The sequence below is a fragment of the Molossus molossus genome, unplaced genomic scaffold (genome assembly GCF_014108415.1).
Source record: "Molossus molossus isolate mMolMol1 unplaced genomic scaffold, mMolMol1.p scaffold_m16_p_2, whole genome shotgun sequence".
NCBI lineage: Eukaryota > Metazoa > Chordata > Mammalia > Chiroptera > Molossidae > Molossus > Molossus molossus.
In genome coordinates, this window is record NW_023425355.1 from 144,381,361 (window position 1) to 144,403,430 (window position 22,070).

Below are 22,070 nucleotides of genomic sequence, written 5' to 3' on the forward strand. Positions count from 1 at the left end.
TACCTGGTGCCGGGACTGAGCCCGTGCCTGAAGGTACTCCCCCTGCCAAGTCTGGGGCAAGCTGAGCACCAGAATCAGTCAGGGGGCGATGGTTCACAACCCACCGAAGGATATGGGAATCCACGGAGGCCTACTAACAGCAGTGAATCAGTAAATAAGGGAGAAGAAAAGACCCTTACAGTAAAACGTCAACAATCAATGCTGGAGGAAAGACAATGTATAAATCGCAATTTGGCAAGCACTATGACGATTTTGTTGTTGTTTATCCTCGCCCAAGGATATTGTTCCATTGATTTTTTTTTTAATCCTCACCCGACAGCATTTTATTTTTTTTGCATTTATCTTCAGATAGAGTAGGAGGGAGAAAGAGAGAGAGAAACATCGATGTGAGAGAGGCACATCGACTGGCTGTCACTCACACGACCCCAACCGGGACGGGGACAAACTGCAACTGAGGTACGTGCCCTTAGCGGGAACCGAACCTGGGACTCTCTGATCTGCGGGCCAACCCTCGAACCGCTGAGCCAAACTAGCCAGGGCCATTCCATTGATTTTATATATATATAAATTTTTTTTTTTATCCTCATCCGAGGATATTTTTCTATTGATCTTTAGATCGAGTGGGAGGGTGAGAGAGAGAGAGAGAGAGAGAGGGAAACATTGACATGAGAGAGACACACTGATTGGTTGCCTCCCGCATGCACCCTGACCAGGGCTGGGGATCGAACCTGCAACCCAGGTAAGTGCCCTTGATCAGAAATCAAACCCTTGGCCCTTTGGTGTGCGGGCTGATGCTCTAACCACTGAACCACACCGGCCAGGGCGCTAATCACCATTTGATTCCGGCAAGAGCCACCTCTGGGGAACAGGACATTCCACAGCTTCACGTAACCTCCCAGTGCTCAGTCCTTTATTAGAAAGGGGCAAACAGGAGCCAAGCAGAGAAACTCGGGGACAGTCCGGGGCTTGGGGATGGAAGTTCACACACCAGCGCGGGAACACGCCCCCGTCGCCAGCCACCAACAGGGTCGTGGGGAGAACACAGCGTCCCTTCCCAGCGTTCATGGCACCTTGCGTAACCTCGATCTAACGAAGTAAGAGACGCGTCCCCCTCGAGGGCATCCTGCACAATGCCGGCCCGGCTCTTCCAGACGTCCGGGTTGAGAAGGACGACGTCAGAAGGACGAAGACAATGCAGAGGAAGGAAGGCCAGAGACACGCGGCAGGTGGTCCTGAGCCACCGAGGACAGGCAGGGTTGGGGAGGCACCCGACGAGTCTGCGGCCGCACGGCACCGTCTCATCCCCGTCCGCGTCCTGCTTGTGATGCATTTCCGTCGCGGTGGTGCAACAGGACGTCCTTGTTTTCAGAAATGAACGCAGCAGGGCTCAGAGGTTAAGACAAGGACGTGCCGCGAACAGCCCCTGGCTGTCCCGTGGAGTTCCCACGGCACGAACCCACGTCGCAGCCCTGCACGCTTGCAGTATCCGCTCCCGGTCTGGCCTCGGGCTCCCAGTGCACACAAACCACCTTCACCCAGAGCCCGGCCGCGTGCCGGCACGAGGAAATGACTGACACCTGTCACTCAGGGCCGGGTGAGCGGCAGCGGGAGCTGAGCGCCCCCCACTTTGCGCCCTCACCCTGGGCGGGCCTCCGTCTCCTCGGCCCCTTCCTCAAACTCCCAGCACCCTCGGACCACAGTCTTCTGTTGCTCATCCCCTCCCTCCCCACCTCCGTGCAGAAACCTGCATCATTCCCGAGGCCTCCAACGTCAGCCTGTCCCTTTCAAAGTCCCAGCAAGTCTGGGGAGGGCTTCGGACATGCAGGACGAAGAGCAGTAACTGGGGAGACCTTCACTCCGTCCAGGGAGTTACCTCCCGGCGGTGAACAACACAGAAACGAGACGCAGGTCCTCACGGATCCCCGGGCCCCAGCCCCGCAGGCCCTCGGTGAGTCACGATCCCTGTCTCTGCTGGGACCTTTCACTCCCGGCCACTCAGGTCTCCCTTTCCCAGAGGGCACGGCGGGCGGGGACACAGACGGACCGCCCGGCAGCTGTCATCAGGGAGCTGGTGGCTTCCAACCCCTGTCATGGAAATCCCCCCCTTCCTACGGCACAAGGGACACCCTGGGGTTCCAACGGCGGTTCAGAAAGTCCTCTGAGAAAAGAGACGTCAACACCTGCTGGTGAGGACGTGGAGAACCCAAGCCGGCCATTCACTGTGGGTGCGCCAAGTCCGAGGACACAGAGTGGACCAGAGCTCTCCGAAGAGCTGACCAGACTCCCAGTGAGCCCCGCCACTCCGCTGCGAGGACAACGCCCACGGGAGAGGAAGACACGTGGTCACCCCCACCAGTGCACACGTTCACAGCAGCCTGATTCGTCACAGCCAGAAAGTGGGAACAGCCCACCAGCCCACTCTCACAACCAGGGGACGCCACTCGACAACAAGAAGGAGCGACGTACCACTCATGCTACAACCCGCGTAAACTCGGGAGCATCGCCCTAAGTAACAGGGCAGACAAGGCACACACCGCGGGACGGCATTTCGGGAAGTACTCAGGGTGGCAAATCCTTCCACACACAGGACAGATTACTGGGTGTCCGGGGCCCGGGGCAGGGGAGGCCACCAATGAGCAGAGACTTTGTTTCGGGGGTGGTAACTGTTCTAAAATTGCATTGTGATGACATCTTCACTAAATTTCCTAAATTTCTAAATTTACTAAAAACCCCTGAATTGTGCATTTACAACACATGCATTTTGTGGCATGTAAATTGTGCCTCAATACAACTGTTTTTTTAAATAAAAGTTTGCTGAGCCCTGGCCAGTTGGACTCAGCGGTTAGAGCGTCGGCCTGCGGTCCAGAGAGACCCGGGTTCGGTTCCCGCTAAGGGCACGTACCTCGGTTGCAGTTTGTCCCCGGCCCTGGTTGGTCGTGCGGGTGGCAGCCACTCGATGTGTCCCTTTCATGTCGATGTTTCTCTCTGTCTCTTCCTCTCTCCCTCCCCCTCTATCTGAACAACAACAACAACAACAACAAAAATGTCCTTGGGTGAGGATAAAAAAAAAAAAAAGTTCACTGAGACCCTTGCAGCAAAGATGATCTAGCTATGTGTGTATAAATTTTAAACAAAATATAGTTACACTCTTACTGTGCAAGCAAAAAACTACACCCCTTCCAGCCCAGTCACCGTGGGTGGGAGATGACGCCACCATGTGTGCAGAGCGCAGAATGCTCTGTGTGCGCACAGGTATACATGTGTACGTGTCTCCGTACACAGATAATGTCTCACATGGAAAAGCACACTCATGAAGTGAGGCTCGAAGACACTTCCCAGTCCGGAGCCTCTCGACCTGGGCACTACGAACACCTGGGGCAGGTCACAGTTTGTGGGGGGGCTGCCACGCCAGCTGGCCGCTGTCTAGCCGCATCCCTGGCCTCCTCCTCCCAGAACATTCCACCCACTCCGCGGCTGCGACAACCAACTGCATCTGCAGACATGGACAGATGCTCTCAGCCACCACGAAGTCCCCAGACCGAGCATGGCCACGGTTATTTCAGGCCTGCAGAGCCCTGGAAAGCAGGACAGTAGACTTTCCCAGCTCGTGACGAACTCCAAGCAGAACTTTCTTTTTTGGGAGGTCTTCACGTGCAATCAATTCCGCATCACACTTTTCCGACCTAGATTCTCATGAAACGACCTAAATGTAAGGCCCCGCAAAGGACATCTATAAAAGTGACTTCCATGCAAAAATAGTCAATATTTTTCCCCAGGATGATTTGGAAGAAGCTAACAGAAAAAGGAATTGGTCTCTCTCATTAGCTTCACACCTGCCATCAGGGACGGACGCGGAGCTGGTCCGGCGTCACCCCACATTCCCTCAGTTCCTCGTGCACCCAAGACTTTTGTAGATGACTTTAAATTACTGTTTAACTCGGCTGTGGACAAAGAGCCGAATGCGCTGCTGTGAACGGAGACGCCATCAAAGCTCGGACCTTCCCCTTTCAACGACGACTCCACGGAGGACCTCCCCGCGTCCGTCTCTGACGCTCTCTCTCCGCGAGCACGGCTGGGACACGCTGGCACAATCGGACAGGAGCACCTCTGGCCTCCCAGAGGTGTTTACGCCGCTCCTTTCGTAAACAGCTGCGGTCACAAGGGAAGGGGCCCTGAGTGGTGTCCAAGACCGACCCTCCAGGCTGGGCATGGCGCCAGGACGTGCCCTGTCTGCCCCTCGCGCCCTGCACCCTCAGCCGTGTCCACCTTCCTCCCGACACTGCAGGCTGCGTAAGATGAAAGCGTCCTTCACGCTGCTCTTAGGACGAGGCAGAGGACAGCTGACTCCTGTTCTTGTGTCCAAACTTCCAAAGAGATTTAACACTGTGCATCGCCAAGTCCACACCTCGAGGTGTCCGAGTCCCACTGGAGACACTCGTCCCCAAGCTCAAAAACTACTGGCGGCTGCAGGCACCCCAGACAGAACTGTGCAGAGAGCACAGGGGTGGGCCTGCAGTGCACAAGGAGGCCTGCTGGGCACACAGGGAGCGAACAACCCCTTCTTGCTGGTGGTGAAAAGTAAGAATTTGAGTGGCCGTTGCGAGAGCCCGGGACGCTCGCTTTCTGACCCATGTTTGGAAGGTCCGATTCCACTGAGCTGCGGTTGGCGGCCCTTCTGGAAAGGGCTCCATGGGAAGCATTTCAGGCTTGGCGAGTTAAAAGGCACAAATCAAGAACAGGAAGTAGAGACCCTGGCCAAGTAGCTCAGTGGGTCAGAGCATCATCCTCGTACAGCAAGGCTGCAGGTTCGATGCCTGGTGGGGGCACATACCAGAATCAACCAATAAATGCATAAAGAAGTAGAACAACAGCCCTGGCCAGTTTGGCTCAGCGGTTAGAGCGTTGGCCTGTGGTCCAGAGAAACCGGGGTTCGGTTCCCGCTAAGGGCATGGACCTCGGTTGCGGTTTGTCCCCAGCCCCGGTTGGGGTCGTGTGGGTGGCAGCCACTCGATGTGTCCCTTTCACGTCGATGCTTCTCTCTCTCTCTCCCTCCCTCCCACTCTATCTGAACAAAATATAAAAAAATGTCCTCGGGTGAGGATAAAAAAAAAAAAAGACCGTTGGAAATATGTGTTTTCTGATGGTCTTAGGTGACCCCTGTGAAAGGGTCATTCAATCCCCAAAGGCGTCAGGACCCACAGGTTGAGAACCGCTGCTCCAGACAAACCCCAACCCCTCAAGGTCGGACAAGCCCCACCACCAGCACTGGAGAAGTCATCCGTGTCGAATGCTGTCCCCAAGGGCACCTTGGCACCCAGACCCTCCCCAGGGTGAAGCTGAGATTCAATTCCACCACGAATCCCAGCTTGGCGTGCAGGGCGCTCACCTGGCCTTCCCTCTCCTCACCCCTGGGCACGTGTGCCGACTACAAATGTCCCTGCACTGGCTGTCTCCTCGACCTCACCTTCCAAGGAGCCGGGGGTCCCCTGGCACCTGGCTGAATGGGGACCCACTGTGTGGGTGCTATGAGACCGAACGCCGAGACCCGGCTGTGATCGGGACGGGGCACGTGGCCACCGTGTCTGTCCTGGAATCGTATGCTCGTGGGGAATTCCCCTTTCTCCACCGCCAGGGACCACACCTGGCTCCCAGTGGACTGCAGGCAGGTTGCACCGAACGGGCCCTTCAGAAAGCGGGTCCAGCGCAGTCCCAATACCTGTACTGTCTCACCACTGCGTCACTCTGAGGACTGCAGAGGTTACGTAAGTCAGATTTGATGCAGCCCCTGTCCTGGTCCTTTAAATGTATACTTACTGATTTTTTTTTTTAAATCCTCACCTGAGGACATTTTTCCATTTTTGTTCAGATAGAGTGGGAGGGAGAGAGGGAGAGAGAAGCATCGATGTGAAAGGGACACATCGAGTGGCTGCCACCCGCATGACCAACCAGGGCCGGGGACAAACTGCAACCGAGGTCCGTGCCCTTAGCGGGAACCGAACCCGGGTCTCTCCAGACCGCAGGTGGACGCTCTAACTGCTGAGCCAAACCGGCCAGGACTACTTACTGATTTTTTACAGAGACGTAGGAAGAGACAGAGAGAGAGAGAGAAATACCAATTTGTTGTTCCACTTATTGATGCATTTGTTGGTTGATTATTGTATGTGCCCTGATCAAAGATTGGGACCACACTCTAACCAACAGAGACACCCAGTCAGGGCCCCAAACTGTCTTTTATCACCACTGAGTCACCGTGAGAGCTGCTAGGGCACCAGGGCCGCGCCCTCACACCACCACGATGCAGGGGGCACACGTCAAAGTCTCTGCTCCCCACAGTGAGCATGTGCTTCCCGCTGCTCCGTCCTGAGCAGCTTCCCTGATTCTCCAGGGCCCCTCCGGCCCCATGAACTGTCTGCTCAGTTTCCGTGGTTTAAAACTCAAACCCCCACGGGCACGCATTTGGTCCACGAGGGCATGCACGGCTACTCCATGCCAACCTCTCCAAGATGCGTGTGCATGCTTTATCCACGGCTCGATTTTAAAACAGAGCTGTATCAAGGTCCGCCCGCATGCGTGCACACGCCAACCTCTCAGAAAACAGCTGAGCAAAGCCACGACCCACTACGAGCGACGGTTATTCTGGGGCGCGAGGTTCAGAGGCTTTTACGTGTTACTCACACCCTCTGGGACTCTTCGAACTTTACATCTGGTTTTGCTTTGTTTTATGAATCCTCACCTGAGCACATTTTCCCATGGATTTTGTTTTAGAGACAGTGGAACGGAGGGAGAGAGGGAGTGGGAGGGAGAGAGGAAGAAACATCTATGTGAAAAGAGGCACACTGACCGACCGATGCCTCCTGCACACGCCCCAGATGCGGCCAGGGATCGAACCAGCAACCCAGGCATGCGCCCTGGACCGGGAATCAGGCCCCAACCATTCAGTGTACGGGCCGACGCTCAACCACAGAGCCACACCGGCCGGGCGGAACGTTAAAATTCTTAACTAAATAAACGGCACGTCCTGTAATAAAAATAAATACATGCCAACCGAACAGGAGGGCCAAACCCGGAGAACACTCTCTCACCCTCGAGAAATGCTTCATCTCTCTGCGCCTTGTTCCCTTCCTTCTAAGGCAACCCTCCGACAAGTCCCCCCTCGCCCTCCATCCGCGGTGACTGCAATCGAACCAGCCGGCGTTTCCGCGAGCCACGCGAACACCTCTCTCACGCACACAGAACCGAGTGGCCCACTCCAGCCCGGCAGCCCAAGTCCAGGGTTCTGCGCCCCACCGGGTCCTTAGCCCTGAAGGAATGGAGAATTCACCAATGAATGGGGGACACCAAGGGGCCGTATGCCACTTTTCTTTCTTTTTTTGGGGGGGGGGGTCTGTACTCCACTTCCACGTCTCTGGGACTACCCCATTCCTCAGACTGTTATGTTCGTTATATTCCACAAATAAGTGAGATCATATGATACTAGTCTTTCTCTGCTTGGCTTGTTTTGCTTAGGATGATACTTTCCAGGTCCCTCCACGTCGTCTCAAAGGATAAGAGATCTTTCTTTCTTACGGCTGCATAGTACTCCATTGTGTATATGTACCCCAGCTTTTTTATCCGTTCGTCTACTGATGGACACTTGGGCTGTTTCCAGATCTTAGCTAGTGTAAACAGTGCTGCTATGAACATGAGGGTACATATATTCTTTCTGATGGGTGTTTCAGGCTTCTTAGGGTATATTCCTAGAAGTGGGATCACTGGGTCAAATGGAAGATCAATTTTTAATTTTTTGAGGTGACACCATATTGTTTTCCATAGTGGCTGCACCAGTCTGCATTCCCACCAGCAGTGTACTAGAGTCCCCTTTTCTCCACACTCTCGCCAACACTTGTCGTTGGATGATGTGTTGATGGCGGCCATTTGACAGGTGTGAGGTGATACCTCGTATGTCACTTTTCTACAATACTGAATCAGGTCAGCTACCACTCAAGTCTGCCCAACACGCGCTTGCCTTCCTGCCTGGTTTAGTTCGGTTCTTGTATCGCTGGATTCCCAAACCTCTCTGTCATCGCAGTGCGTGAAATTGTCCCTTGAACAGTTGGTTCTGTGTGCCTTCGACAAGAAGGACGTTCTGCCTTCATTTCCAATGAGAAAGGAGAAGCCAAGTTAGATACTAGAAAAAAATGAATGCTGTAGTCACCCAACTAAAATGATAGAAAAAGTTGCCCTGGCCATCTCGGCTCAGTGGTTAGAGCATCAGCCCATGCACCAAAGAGTCACGGGTTCGATTCCGGTCAAAGAAACGTACCTTGGTTGCGGTTCGGTCCCCGGCCCTGGTTGGGGTTGTGTGGAAGGAAACCAATAGTTGTGCCTCTCTCCCATCGATGTTTCTCTCTCCCTCCCTCCCACTGTATCTGAAAACCAATGGAAAAATATCCATGGGTGAGGATTAACAAATAATAATAAATAAATGATAGAAAAGGCATTTTTACACCCTTTAGATGACAATGAGAGAGAGAGATACACAAAAAAATAGCAGAAGTGCCCTGGCTGGTGTGGGTCAGTGGTTAGAGCATCAGCCTGCGTAGCAAAGGGTCTCGGGCTCAGTTCCCGGTGAACAGCATGTACCTGCGTTGCAGGTTCAATCCCCGGTCCCTGTTGGGGTCATGAAGGAGGCAACCAATCAATGTGTCTCTCTCACATCGATGTGTCTTTATCTCCCCACCCCCAGCCCCTTCCATACCCTCTAAAACTCAATGGAAAAAAATACCCTTGGGTGAGGATTAACAAAAATTAAAAACAGTATATCCCAGATGCTAGACTGGCGAACAGTAACAGTCCCCAGGGCTTGTCACCAACGTGGAGCTTCTCCCAAAGAGCACAAAAAGCATCCGTGTGTCAGCATGTTCTCTCCAGGTCCCGTTGTTAACCAAACACAGCACGGAGACTTCATCTTCTGCCACGGAGCCACGGCGGAGCCACGGAGGGGCCACGGCGGAGCCACGGCGTCTCTCCACCTGGCTTCCACCTGCCAGAGGAGGTCCCTCCAATATGAAGAGCAGGTTCCAACTCAGCCTGCAGGGCACTGGGAAGGCCCGACTGCCCGTCCGGCTCTGACCATGGCCTCTGGGGTGGTGTCCAGAGTCAGCAGACCTCGGCCCTAAGAATCCACTGCCACCCAGGGTGTGATTTCTGGTGACTTTCCCTCCATGCCTGAGTCTTTGTCTTGGTAACTCATCCCTGCACCAGACCCTCTAGAACCTGAGTCCCGCCTGGAATATAGTAAGTGCTCAATGGAGTGTCAGCTCTGCCCTGGCCGGTGTGGCTCAGGTGGCTGGGCGTCATCCTGTGCACCTTAAGGTCACCGGTTCGATTCCCAGTCAGGGCGCATGCCCGGGTTGCAGGCTCATACCCAGTAGGGGGCGTGCAAGAGGCGGTCGATTGACGTTTCTCACGTCAACGTTTCTCTCTCTCTCCCTCATTCTCTAAAATCAATAAAAAATATAAATAAAGACTTCCTAACTAAAGACAATTCATGGCAGGTAGTCATGTCCTTGGCCAGTCTCTTCCTTGAGAAAGGTCAGCCTTAAACAAACAAATCCTAAAAGGACAGAGAACAGCTGTAAGAAACTGCTCCGCACATCACCCTGCCCGGGTGGGGGAGGGGCTTCCTGGAGCAGGTGACACCGGCCACAGCACACAGGAGGACAAGTCAGTCACCAGGAGGTCAGGGACAGGGGAGCAAACAGGGACCGTCACTGAACTTTGACATTATAACAGAAACAAGTCTTCATCAAGGGCCACCTGTCACCATGCAGGTCACACAACAGCCTTATAAAGATCGTCAACCCATCTCCTGGGGCGGAGACCAAGGCGGAGAAAGGCTCCTGCGGCCAAGTGCTCAGCTATTCCACAGGGGAGCACCTCCCCCGACACCCCCAGACCAAGGAAGTCTCCGGGACACCCGAGCTCTCCGGACACCCGCACTCTCCGGACACCCGCACTCTCCGGACACCCGCACTCTCCCAGACACCCGCGCTCTCGGGACACCTGCGCTCTCGGGACACCCGATCTCTCCCGGACACCCGCGCTCTCGGGACACCTGCGCTCTCCGGACACCCGCGCTCTCCAGACACCCGCACTCTCCCGGACACCCGCACTCTCCCGGACACCCGCACTCTCCGGGACACCTGCGCTCTCGGGACACGCGCGCTCTCGCGCTCTGGGGACACCCGCAATCTCCCGGACACCCGCGCTCTCGGGACACCCGCGCTCTCCGGACACCCGCAGTCTCCCGGGGACAGCCGCGCTCTCGGGACAGCCGCGCTCTCCGGATACCCACCCTCTCCGGACACCCGCAATCTCCCGGGGACAGCCGCGCTCTCCGGGACACCCGCGCTCTCCGGACACCCGCGCTCTCCGGGACACCCGCGCACTCGGGACAGCTGCGCTCTCGGGACAGCCGCGCTCTCCGGACACCCGCAATCTCCGGGACACCCGCGCTCTCGGGACACCTGCGCTCTCGGGACACGCGCGCTCTCCGGGACACCCGCGCTCTCGGGACATCTGCGCTCTCGGGACACGCGCGCTCTCCGGGACACCCGCGCTCTCGGGACACCCGCGCTCTCCGGACACCCGCAGTCTCCCGGGGACAGCCGCGCTCTCCGGGACACGCGCGCTCTCGCGCTCTGGGGACACCCGCAATCTCCCGGCACACCCCCCCCCCCCCACCCCCCCAGCGCTCTCCGGGACAGCCGCGCTCTCGGGACACCCGCGCTCTCGGGACACCCGCGCTCTCGGGACACCCGCACTCTCCCGGAGACACCGCGCTTCCCGGACACCCGCACTCTCCCGGACACCCGCACTCTCCGGGACACCTGCGCTCTCCGGGACACGCGCGCTCTCGTCGCTCCTGGGGACACCCGCAATCCTCCCCGGGGACACCCGCAATCTCCGGGACAACCGCGCTTCGGGGACCACCCGCGCTCTCGGGACACCCGCAGTCTCCCGGGGACAGCCGCGCTCTCGGGACAGCCGCGCTCTCCGGACACCCACCCTCTCCGGACACCCGCAATCTCCCGGGAACAGCCGCGCTCTCGGGACAGCCGCGCTCTCCAGACACCCACCCTCTCCGGACACCCGCAATCTCCCGGGGACAGCCGCGCTCTCCGGGACACCCGCGCTCTCCGGACACCCGCGCTCTCCAGGACACCCGCGCTCTCGGGACACCCGCGCTCTCCAGGACACCCGCGCTCTCCGGGACAGCCGCGCTCTCGGGACACCCGCGCTCTCGGGACACCCGCGCTCTCGGGACACCCGCAATCTCCCAGACACCCGCGCTCTCCGGACACCCGCGCTCTCCGGACACCCGCGCTCTCTGGGACACCTGCAATCTCCATGATGAGGTCACAGAAGGTGTCTGCACCTCAAAGAAGCACAGTCCCTTTTCCTCGCCAAACAGCATCCCCTTCCCTAGGGTGGCCACAGAAAGATCCAGAAAGGAGACAGAAATCAAGATGGCCGTTCCCTGTTCTCAGAGCCTGTGGTCACCGGCCACTCCTCACCCTGTTTTCTGAGCACTGTACACCCTGACAGAGACGCTCCGTCCCTCCACTGCCGCAGGCCTGGACAGATGCAGCACCTGGGCACCCAGCCACGCACCCCTTCCCCGGCCCCCGGCCCCGGCCCCTGTAAAGGCCCATCCCGCAGACCGCAGGTTCCTCGGTGCGCGGACAATAGTACACTCCGGGCTCTGCACCCGTGACACCCTCCAAACAACAAAACATACGAGAGAACCCAACATTAAAACAAACGATATTCTCAATCTTAAAACAAACAAACAAGAGCAAATACCACCCAGGAAAACGGACACATTAAGACAGAGCCAGGGGCTCCCCTCAACCCTGCACGAGAGAGGTAACCGAAGACCCGGGAAAGAGCGGCAGGCTTGCCACCGAGACCTGAACGCTGCAGGGAGGAAGACAAATACTAACCAGACAGATTCCACCTGATCTGCAGTCTCCAACAATCAGTGTAAATCATGAACGGAACCCCACACACCCAACAGCGCAAACCTTCCAAGTGGTCAACCATACCATCTCCTCCACCAGCATGCCGGCCCATCCCTCTGTGGCCCTCAGTGCCAATGACCCTGATCGCAGATGCCCTCCACCACCCACCTCTCCCATGAGTGGCCTCACGACCCCCCACAAGCCTATTCAAAGTTGAATAAACTAAAGATAGACAGACACCCATGTTCATAGCAACAGTATCCAGTCACCAAAAGATGGAGACAAGCCAAACATCCATCTTGGATGACGGCATAGACAAAAATGGTGCGGCTGCACAGCGGAATATTATGCAGCTGTGAAAAAGGAAGGACTTCTGACACCTGGGGCTGGGGAGGCGAAAGGGGAGTTAGTATTTAATCGCGACAGAGTTTCGGTTTGGGAAGATGAGCCCGTTGTGGAGGTGGCCAATGTGATGGTTGTACAACACTGTGAATGCCCACAGAACTCTGCCCTTAGAAATCGTTAATATGGTACATTTTACGATCTATGTAATTTACCCCAGTAGAAAAGTAAATGCACTTAAAATTAGGTTCTTCCGTCCCACAGGCTCCCTAGCCACTTGGACGGCCACCACACTGGATGGCACCGGCTAAAAATGTTTACACCCAGAAATTCTCCAGACAGCGTGTTTCCCTTGACGAGCGAACCGAGCTGACCAGTACACCTTAAAGGCACATTCCCCTATTTAACTGGCCCACAGTATAACACTCATTCACTCACCCATTCATTCATTCATTCATTCATTCAGCAAGCATGTCGACATGCCTGGTAGGTCACTCTCAAAGTTGTCCCTTTTTTTTTGTATAGTCACTGCTCTGGACTGACTGTGTCCCCCCAAAGTCACTTGTTGAAACCTAATGCCCAATGTGACAGTATCTGGAGGGGGGGGGTCTTTGGGAGGTGACTAGGTCATGAGGGTGGAGCCCCAATGAACAAAATGAGCGCCCTTGTAACACAGACCCGACCGCGCTCCCTAGCCCCTTGGCGTATGAGGGCACGCAGCCACAAGACAGCCAACCAGGAACCAGAAGGCGGGTCCTCGCCCAACACCGAACCTGCCAGCACCTTGATCTCGGACTCCCCCCAGCTTCCGGGACGGAGAGATAAATCTCTGTGGTTCATAAGCCACACAACGTACGGTGTTTTGTTATAGCAGTCCAAAGGGAGGAAGACAACGACCCCTGCAGAAATTCAAAACTGTTAGGTGTTTGGATAATAACCAATGTCCCGGATCAGTGGCAACAAAGTATCAAGGCAGGCGTAGGATTCCACAACCCAGTCAGACTGTCCACGTCCACGCTACTCTTCCATCCACTCCTGCCTGTCACAGCAATTCTTCAACATGCCCCAACACCAGGGCATTTCGACTACTCAAGACAGCAGATCTCTCAGGGGTAAGAACCAAGATCACTCAGACGCCCGACCTGGCCAGCTCACTGTGCTTTTTGCTCAATAAATGCACGGGATCGAGACTGCATTGAAAGGTCCCTGGTGACTCTGGGAGGAATTACTGGACTGACTTTTCCGTAACTGCCTCAGACTGAAAAAGAAGGAAGGGAACACCTGGCCATCTCATCCACCTCATGGGGGTCCTGGGCACCCCATGGCTCTCTGCCTCCTCTGGCTGGCCATCACCGTTCCTGCGTGGACATGCCCATCCCTGCTCCAGGATCCCTGTTCCAGGTCCACCTGCTCACTACCTAGTATCACTCTACGCACAGCCCGGGCACATTGTTTTCACGGGGGGTGCTCCGATGGCTCCATGCGAAACGCCCTCCACGCTGGGAGACGCGGAGCGCCTTCTAAGTGAACATGTTGAAACATGGAAGGGGCGTGAGAATTAAGGTCAAAGCATAAAACGTGCCATTCGGAAATACACGCGTTCTGGGGAAAATCCCGCAACGCCGTCCTCTGGCTGCAGTTTAAGATTGCATGGGCGGCCCTGGCCGGTTTGGCTCAGCGGTTGGAGCATCGGCCTGCGGTCCAGAGAGACCCGGGTTCGGTTCCCGCTAAGGGCACGGACCTCGGTTGCAGTTTGTCCCCAGCCCTGGTTGGGTTGTGTGGGTGGCAGCCACTCGATGTGTCCTTTTCACGTCGATGTTTCTCTCTCTCTCTCTCTCATTCCATCTGAACAAAAAAGAAAAAATGTCCTCGGGTGAGGATTAAAAAAAAAAAAAAAAGATTGCATGGGCTGAACTTGACCCAGATAAAGGAAAACCTGTGATGGAAAAAAAAGTATAATTCCTTAAAATTGAGAGGCCAAAAGATCTGCTCACCTTACTCGGAAAGGAAACGTAACTATGTTAAAAGAGGTAGGAAATGTCGTTTTTCAGAAACAGCAGCATTTTACAGCCGTCGCAGAGCATCTGAGAACATAAAAGTGTACCGTGGGGTCTGTTCATGAAAGTGTCGGATTTCGTCTCCATAGAACCTTAAATTATAACTGACCCAGACAATAATTCCAAATGTAATAATTGAATTTGCTTTTATTGCTTTTAGATTGTGCCGAGCGAATTTCAGGAAACCTCATTTCTGCCCATTTATTGCAGGCAGGCAAGCTTAAATTCCGAAGAAAAGTCATTCTAATGAACGTATTCTGGGCTTGGTGTCCTCCACAGGGTCAGGCCGGAAGCTCCGTACATGACAAGAGAAGGCAGCATCCCTAAAGGGCCCCACGTGCTGGGGAAATAACATCCGGCCGATCAACGTGCATCCCTTTCGAGAGAGGTCCTCTGGAAACCGGATTCTTCTCGTTCCTCTTTCAAATATCACTTAAAGTCTTTTTCTTTAAAAGCAATCATGCAGCAAGTCTTATCCAACTCACTTCCTCAACTTTTTTAAAATTTCTTAATTTTAGAGAGGGAGGGAGGGGGAGAGAGATAATCATCGATTTGTCGCTCCATCTATTTATGTATTCATTGGTTGATTCTTGTATGTGCCCTGACCAAGGATCAAACCCACAATGTTTGGGTGCATGGGACAGTGCTCCAACCCACTGAGCCATCGGGCCAGGGCAAATCTTTTCTTTTTTTTAATCCTCACCCAAGGATATTTTTCTATTTATCTTCAGATCGAGTGGGAGTGGTTGGGAGAGAGAGGAAGACAGAGAGAAACATCGATGTGAGAGGGACACATCAACTGGTTGCCTCCCAACCAGGGTCAGGGACAAACCGCAACCCAGGTACGTGCCCTTGGCTGGAATCAAACCCACGACTCACTGGTCCTCGGCCCAATGCTCTACAACTGAGCCAAACCGGCCAGGGCACAAATCTCTTCTTTTAAGCCATAGAGCAATTAACAAAGCAGAGAGGAGATCCCAACGGTAACTTTCCTTAAAGGGTGTCAACGATACAGTAAGTGTGCCTCAGACCCTTTTCCTAACAGTGCCTGTCTTACATTATAAAGAGCCCCGGGTCCCAGGAAACAAGACGATTCTTCAGGGGTGGTGGTATGCTTCCAGCTACGCTCATTGTGCAGAAACCCCCCCTCTCCCCAACCCTGACCCCTCGGCCTGCAAGAGGAGGCGGCTAACCCTCGCAGCAGGGTCTGGAACTGCTTTCCAAGCCGCTGACCCCCAGAACAGCAGGAAGCCCCCCTCTCCTTGGCCCTGACATTGTACCACCAGGCCCAGCATCGCGCAGATTAAGCTCCCAACAGGGATTTAGACAACAGCTAAGTCCACTGACCAAACAATTAACAGAGCAAACACGAACCCAGAGAAATGAAGCGCAGCTTCCTCGCCGACTCATGCCCCGCCAGGACAGTGAATCGAACCCGTCAAGGGACTTGGGGAAGATGGGGCAGAGGAATGACCGGCCCCAGGTCCCTGAGCTAGAACACAAATCCGTGCAGTCAGCATGCTGGAGGCCAGAGGTCGCCAAGGCCAGCCGGCGGGCCGAAGTCAGCCACAAGCTAAGGATGCTCTCAATAAATATCCCTTAAATGCCTGGCGGCGGGGGGGATCCAAACAGGAAGAATGTTTCTTGAGGTGTGAAAATGCTATGAAATCCGAATTCCAGTGGCCATACAGGACATGTCCTGGCCCAGTGTCACAGGCCTGTTCACACGGCCCCAGGGGCAGGCAGCCCTCAGTCCGATGATGCGCACCATCCGGCCCTCCCTCCGCAGACACAGGCCGCCACCCTGTGTAGATAAGAGGATGGGAAAGTCCCATCCCGGCCCCAACTCTGCCTCTGACCCTGCCTCTGAGGCCGACCCGGCCCTTGGTTTCCACATCTCCGAAGGGAAAAGACCGGACCAGGTTGTCACCAACACTTCTCCCCGCTGAATACTGTCTGATTGGTTCTGAAATCTATCCCCTGCTCAGAGAGGATTCAAGAAACAGAAGGGGGGAAATGCAGGCTTCATCTATGCAAGACATAGTCTGTTCTGCTATTTCTGTTTATTTTGAACTCCTTTCCATCTCCCAGCCCAAAATGGGTAGGGAGTCAATCGGTTGATGAAGAGACTATGTTGGTTCTCTCTCTCTCCCCCCTCCCCCTCTCTCTCCCCCCTCCCCCTCTCTCCTTCTCCCCCTCTCCATCCCCCCCCCCCTCTTGGCTACAGCTGCAGTCTTAAGTGTTATTTCTTACACAAGAACACAGAACTACAAGGAAAAACCAGACAGGAAAGTCCCCTGCCCGATCCCATCACTAACAGTCGAATCCGTCAAGCCTCAGGCAAAGGAAGAAAGAAAAATACATCTGAGACCTCTCACCCTTCCAACACTACCGAGGCGAAAAACTATTTTCTCTGTGCAAACAAATCAGGAAAAATACAGACAGCCGCGCGCAGGCCAAAGCCAAGCTTGACGGAACGACGTCGATGCCGGCCAGGTCGGAACTGTCTGGCGTCACACACACTTGAAATAGCAACGCTCGTTTTTAACACCGACGAAACCGGTTCTTTTCTCCGGCTCACCACCAGCTCTAAACCAGGACACCACTGAACACGAAGGAACACCCGGGAGACAGGTTTCCACGACAGTCCACATAACGTCTTTCTAAAAAGCGAACTGTCCCATACATCTTGGCACACACGCCTCCTCATGAAGCATCCACACACCATCGGGGTACCCGGGGGTCTAGTACCCAGATGTAGCTGGCTCTCAGGGATCCCCACGGCCTTTGCTAGTTCCAATGTTACGGTTACCTTTTCACTTCACTGCTGAGAAAGTTGTCCAAACACCTAAGAAAGCTGGATGCGAAATATAAAAAAAATAAAAGCACACAGTCACCCTGGCCAGTGTCGCTTAGTGGTTAGAGCATCAGCCGGCACACCGAAGGGTTGCAGGTTCGATCCCCGCCCCTCCAGGAGGCAACCAATCTCTCTCCATGCCCCCAGCTCCCTTCCATTCTCTAAAGAAATCAATGGAAAAAATATCCTTGGATGAAGATGAACAAATAATAATAAAATAAAAAAGAAAAGCATTCACACAATTCAACAATTAAGGATAATGTTCTAAATATTAAAAAGGAAACAGTCTCTCACGGCAAGTCTAATAGGGACTTAGAAGCCATACCCATGCCCCGCCGGTGTGGCTCAGTGGATGGAGCGTTGTCCCATGGACTGACAGGTCCCGGTTCGATTCCTGCTTGAAAATGCCCGGGTTTCAGGATGGATCTCCAGTAGGGGGTGTGCAGGAGACAGCCAATTGAGGTTTGTTTCTCTCTCACATCAATGTTTCTATCTCTCCCCTTTCCTCTGTCTCTAAGGAATCAATAAAAACATTTAGAAAAGAAAGAATTAAGTCGTACTCTAAGTTCCACTTTTAGACAGGGATAGATGGGCACAGGCATGATCCATGTAGAGCTACGGGTTCCGATGGAAGGAAGGACGAGGGGAGGGAGACCTGGCCACGTCCAGCCTGTACCGGACACTCTAGCTCCATGCCCGGGGCCACGCCCAGTCTATGCCGGACGCCCTAGCTCCATGCCCGGGGCCATGCCTAGTCTATGCGGGACGCCCTAGCTCCATGCCCGGGGCCACGCCCAGCCTGTACCGGACACCCTAGCTCCATGCCTGGGGCCACGCCCAGCCTGACCGGACACCCTAGCTCCATGCCTGGGGCCACGCCCAGCCTGACCGGACACCCTAGCTCCATGCCTGGGGCCACGCCCAGCCTGTGCCGGACACCCTAGCCCCATGCCTGGGGCCACGCCCAGCCTGACTGGACACTCTAGCTCCATGCCTGGGGCCACGCCCAGCCTGTGCCGGACACCCTAGCCCCATGCCTGGGGCCACGCCCAGCCTGTGCCGGACACCCTAGCTCCATGCCCGGGGCCACGCCCAGCCTGTGCCGGACACCCTAGCCCCATGCCTGGGGCCACGCCCAGCCTGTGCCGGACACCCTAGCTCCATGCCTGGGGCCACGCCCAGCCTGTGCCGGACACCCTAGCCCCATGCCCGGGGCCACGCCCAGCCTGTGCCGGACACCCTAGCCCCATGCCCGGGGCCACGCCCAGCCTGTGCCGGACACCCTAGCTCCATGCCCGGGGCCACGCCCAGCCTGTGCCGGACACCCTAGCTCCATGCCCGGGGCCACGCCCAGCCTGTGCCGGACACCCTAGCTCCATGCCCGGGGCCACGCCCAGCCTGTGCCGGACACCCTAGCTCCATGCCCGGGGCCACGCCCAGTCTGTGCCGGACGCCCTAGCTCCATGCCCGGGGCCACGCCCAGTCTGTGCCGGACGCCCTAGCTCCATGCCCGGGGCCACGCCCATCCAAGCCAAGGGTCCTCTGCAGTGTTCCAGCAGGTGCCACGGTCAACGCACCTCCCTCGGCGACCGCCTCCAAGTCATGCCACACAGGGCAGCCAGAGCCCACAACGTGCAATCTGGACATCCCCGGCCACGGAGGTTGCCCAGGACTCAGGACATGCGCTAGCTTCTGGACGCCGTCCAGGGTCATGGCAAAGGGACACAGGCTGTCCCTCACCCAATCCTAGCTCAGGACCTCTGCGGAAGCCGCTCCCTGGCCAGGAACCGCCTGGCCTGCACTCATCCCTCAGGTCCCATCTCAAATGACTAACGAAGATATCCCGCCACAGACTCTGAGGGTGGCCGGAGTTTCCCATGACACTCGTCACTGTTGTGACCTGTGTGCACCCATCCGCGTTGCTTTCCCTCTCTGGCTGGGCTCTGCTCGCTGTCGGCGATGCCAACCTCGCCTGCTTGGCCCCCGGCTGCATCCCTAGTACCAGGGCAGCACTGAGTCCGCGCTGGCCAGCCTCGGGGGACGAGTCCACGCTGGCCACCCTCGGGGGGACGAGTCCGCGTCTGCGCCACCCTCGGGGGACAACCGCGCCGGCCACCCTCGGGGGACGAGTCCGCACCGGGGGGACCAGTCCGCGCCGGCCACCCTCAGGGGGACGAGTCCGCGCCCGCGCTGGCCACCACCGGGGGGACAAGTCCGCGCTGGCCACCCTCGGGGGACGAGTCCGCGCTGGCCACCCTCGGGGGACGAGTCCACGCTGGCCACCCTCGGGGGGACGAGTCCGCGTCTGCACCACCCTTGGGGGACGAGTCCGCGCCCGCGCTGGCCACCACCGGGGGGACAAGTCCGCGCTGGCCACCCTCAGGGGACGAGTCCGCGCTGGCCACGAGCTGGTGGAGGAAGCAGCAGGGCGTGGGGGGAGGCCGGGCTGACCAGCCCTCCCAGGGGGGACTGCCAGCGGAAGGGCACAGCGCGGAGGAATGGGGTCAGAGGCCCACACTTGTTCAGGGAAAATCAGTCTCCAACCTGGAACGCGGGTGCAGACAAAGTCCACGGGGTCAGGGAACTAGGACGGGGAAGGGCTGGCGTGGGCCACACCTGGTGAGACGAGGAGGGGCGCGGGCAGGGCCGGGGGGCTGGAAGAGCCTGGGGCTCCACCTCCCACGACCCGGGTCTCTCTGGATCGCAAGCTGATGCTCCAACCGCTGAGCCAAACCAGCCAGGGCAAGGCGAGGTTTTTAACGTGCTCGGAAAACCTCGCTCACAGACAGAAACTTCAACCGGCCTTTTCCTTCCCCAAGGTTAATGTCTACAGAGACCATGCAGGGCTGAAGACAGTGCTTCTGAGAGCTGGGGGCTGAGAAAGGGACCTGGCTGGGGGAGGTGCTTCTGCCTGGGGAGTCCCCTCGCCCTTACTGTCCTGTCTGCTTCCCCAAACTCCACGTTGACTGCCTTGCGTCTGTGTCAAAAGCAATGTCCAGGCCGGACGGTGTAGCTCAGCGGTTGAGCGTCGACCCTGCACCAAGAGGTCACCGGTTCGATTCCCGGTCAGGGCACATGCCCAGGTCGTGGGCCCGATCCCCAGTGGGGGGCGTGCAGGAGGCGGCCCATCGATGTTCTCTCTCATCGATGTTTCTATGTCTCCATCTCCCTTCCTCCGTCTCTAAAATCAACATAGAAAAATGAATTTTTTTTAAATGCAATGTCCCTACTCTTCCTTGTCCAAGGCATCATGTCCCTCCTTCGAGAACCAGCCCATCCTGTACCTAACTCCTTAAAACCGCCACTTCCTGTCACTTCCGCGCAACCAGCAAGCCTGCCCTCCGACAGCTAACAGATGCCCTCCCGGGTTCCTGCTACCAAGGTGTCCCCCGTCTCGCTCCACTGGGTGGCCTGCACACACAGTCCACGGTCTGGTCCCACACAGGAAAGGCGTGCACAGAGCGTATTCCGAGAAGCAAGAAAGGGCCACCAGGGCAGATGGAGCAGGTCAGTGGACAAGGAAGCGGCCGTGAGCGCACCACAAACATTCACTCCCCAGCTCTCCCTGAAGGTCACCAGGTCCCTGGAGGACACGTCCCAGGCCACGGAGCTCCAAGGGGCACGCCCACCTTCTTCATGACGTAGTTCACATCCCGTCAGAGACAGAGCTTCCCACTTCACACCTCCGCTGGCAGCTTTGGGGTTTGTTTTTTAAGAGAGAGAGGAAAGGAGAGGAAAGGAGACAGAGAAACATCAGTGTGAGAGAGAGAACATGGACTGGCTGCCTCCTGCACGCCCCCCACTGGGGATGGGCCCACAAGCTGGGCATGTGCCCTGACCGGGAATCGAACCAGCGACCTCTTGGTGCAGGGTTGATGCTCAACCACTGAGCCGCACCGGCCGGGCTGTTGGCAGCTTTTAAAGAGGGTGAGACTGGCCCTGGCGGGTTTGGCTCAGCGGTTAAAGAGTCGGCCTGCGGTCCGGGGAGACCTGGGTTCGGTTCCCGCTAAGGGCACGGACCTCGGTTGCAGTTTGTCCCCGGCCCTGGTTGGTCGTGCGGGTGGCAGACACTTGAGGTGTCCCTTTCACATCAATGTTTCTCTCTCTCTCTCTCTCTCTCTTCCTTTCTCTCTCCCTCCCACTCTATCTGAACCAAAAATGTCCTCGGGTGAGGATTTAAAAAAAATAAAATGAAATAAAAATAAAGAGGGTGAGACTGAAAACAATCTGGGCTGTCACGGTGGCTTTTCAACTCTAGCTCGTTCTGATCCCGTCTCCTCCCCCAGAGAGACGATGCCTCCGGCGTACGCCAACAGTGCTCGGAGAAATTAAGAAACAGAGACTCAGGCACGGAGCCAAGGGCCAAGGCAATGCAGCCTCTGCCCCCTCACCGTGTGTGTCAAAGCAGGACAAGTCTCAAGAAGAAATCCTGAGCCCGGCGGTGTGGCTCAGTGGCTGAGCGTCGTCCCATGGACCAGGAGGTCGCAGACCCGATTCCCGGTCAGGGCACGTGTCCGGGTTGTGGGCTCAATCCCCAGTGGGGGGCGTGCAGGAGGCGGCCCATCGATGTTCTCTCTCACACTGATGTTTCTCTCTCCCTTCCTCTGTGTCTAAAATAATCAATAAAAACATATTTAAAAAGACGAAGAAGTCTTGAAATTAAAGCGGCTCCCACTGACCCTTGGGACCCAGCCTGCGCCTTCACTGGATTCTTACCCAGGAACGTTTTCTCCCGGGACAACGCCAAGCAAGCCCGGTTAACTTCCCCGGGGTCTACGATGGCTACGTGACGTCCCTATGGTAACTGCA

The 22,070-nt window shown here is 56.3% G+C and overlaps 1 protein-coding gene across 8 annotated transcripts in view; it reads right to left on the reverse strand.

The window, feature by feature from the left end:
* Positions 1 to 22,070, reverse strand: part of TBL1X (transducin beta like 1 X-linked) — a 162,442-nt gene that overhangs the window by 99,707 nt on the left and 40,665 nt on the right. Inside the window, exon 1 of one of the 8 annotated variants that reach the window (XM_036271772.1) lies at positions 20,891 to 20,956. The exons of the other annotated variants lie outside the window; for them this stretch is intronic. The gene's annotated coding sequence lies outside the window, so the exon portion shown is untranslated. Of the gene's footprint in view, positions 1 to 20,890; positions 20,957 to 22,070 lie in introns of those variants that run through there. 8 annotated transcript variants of the gene reach the window in all.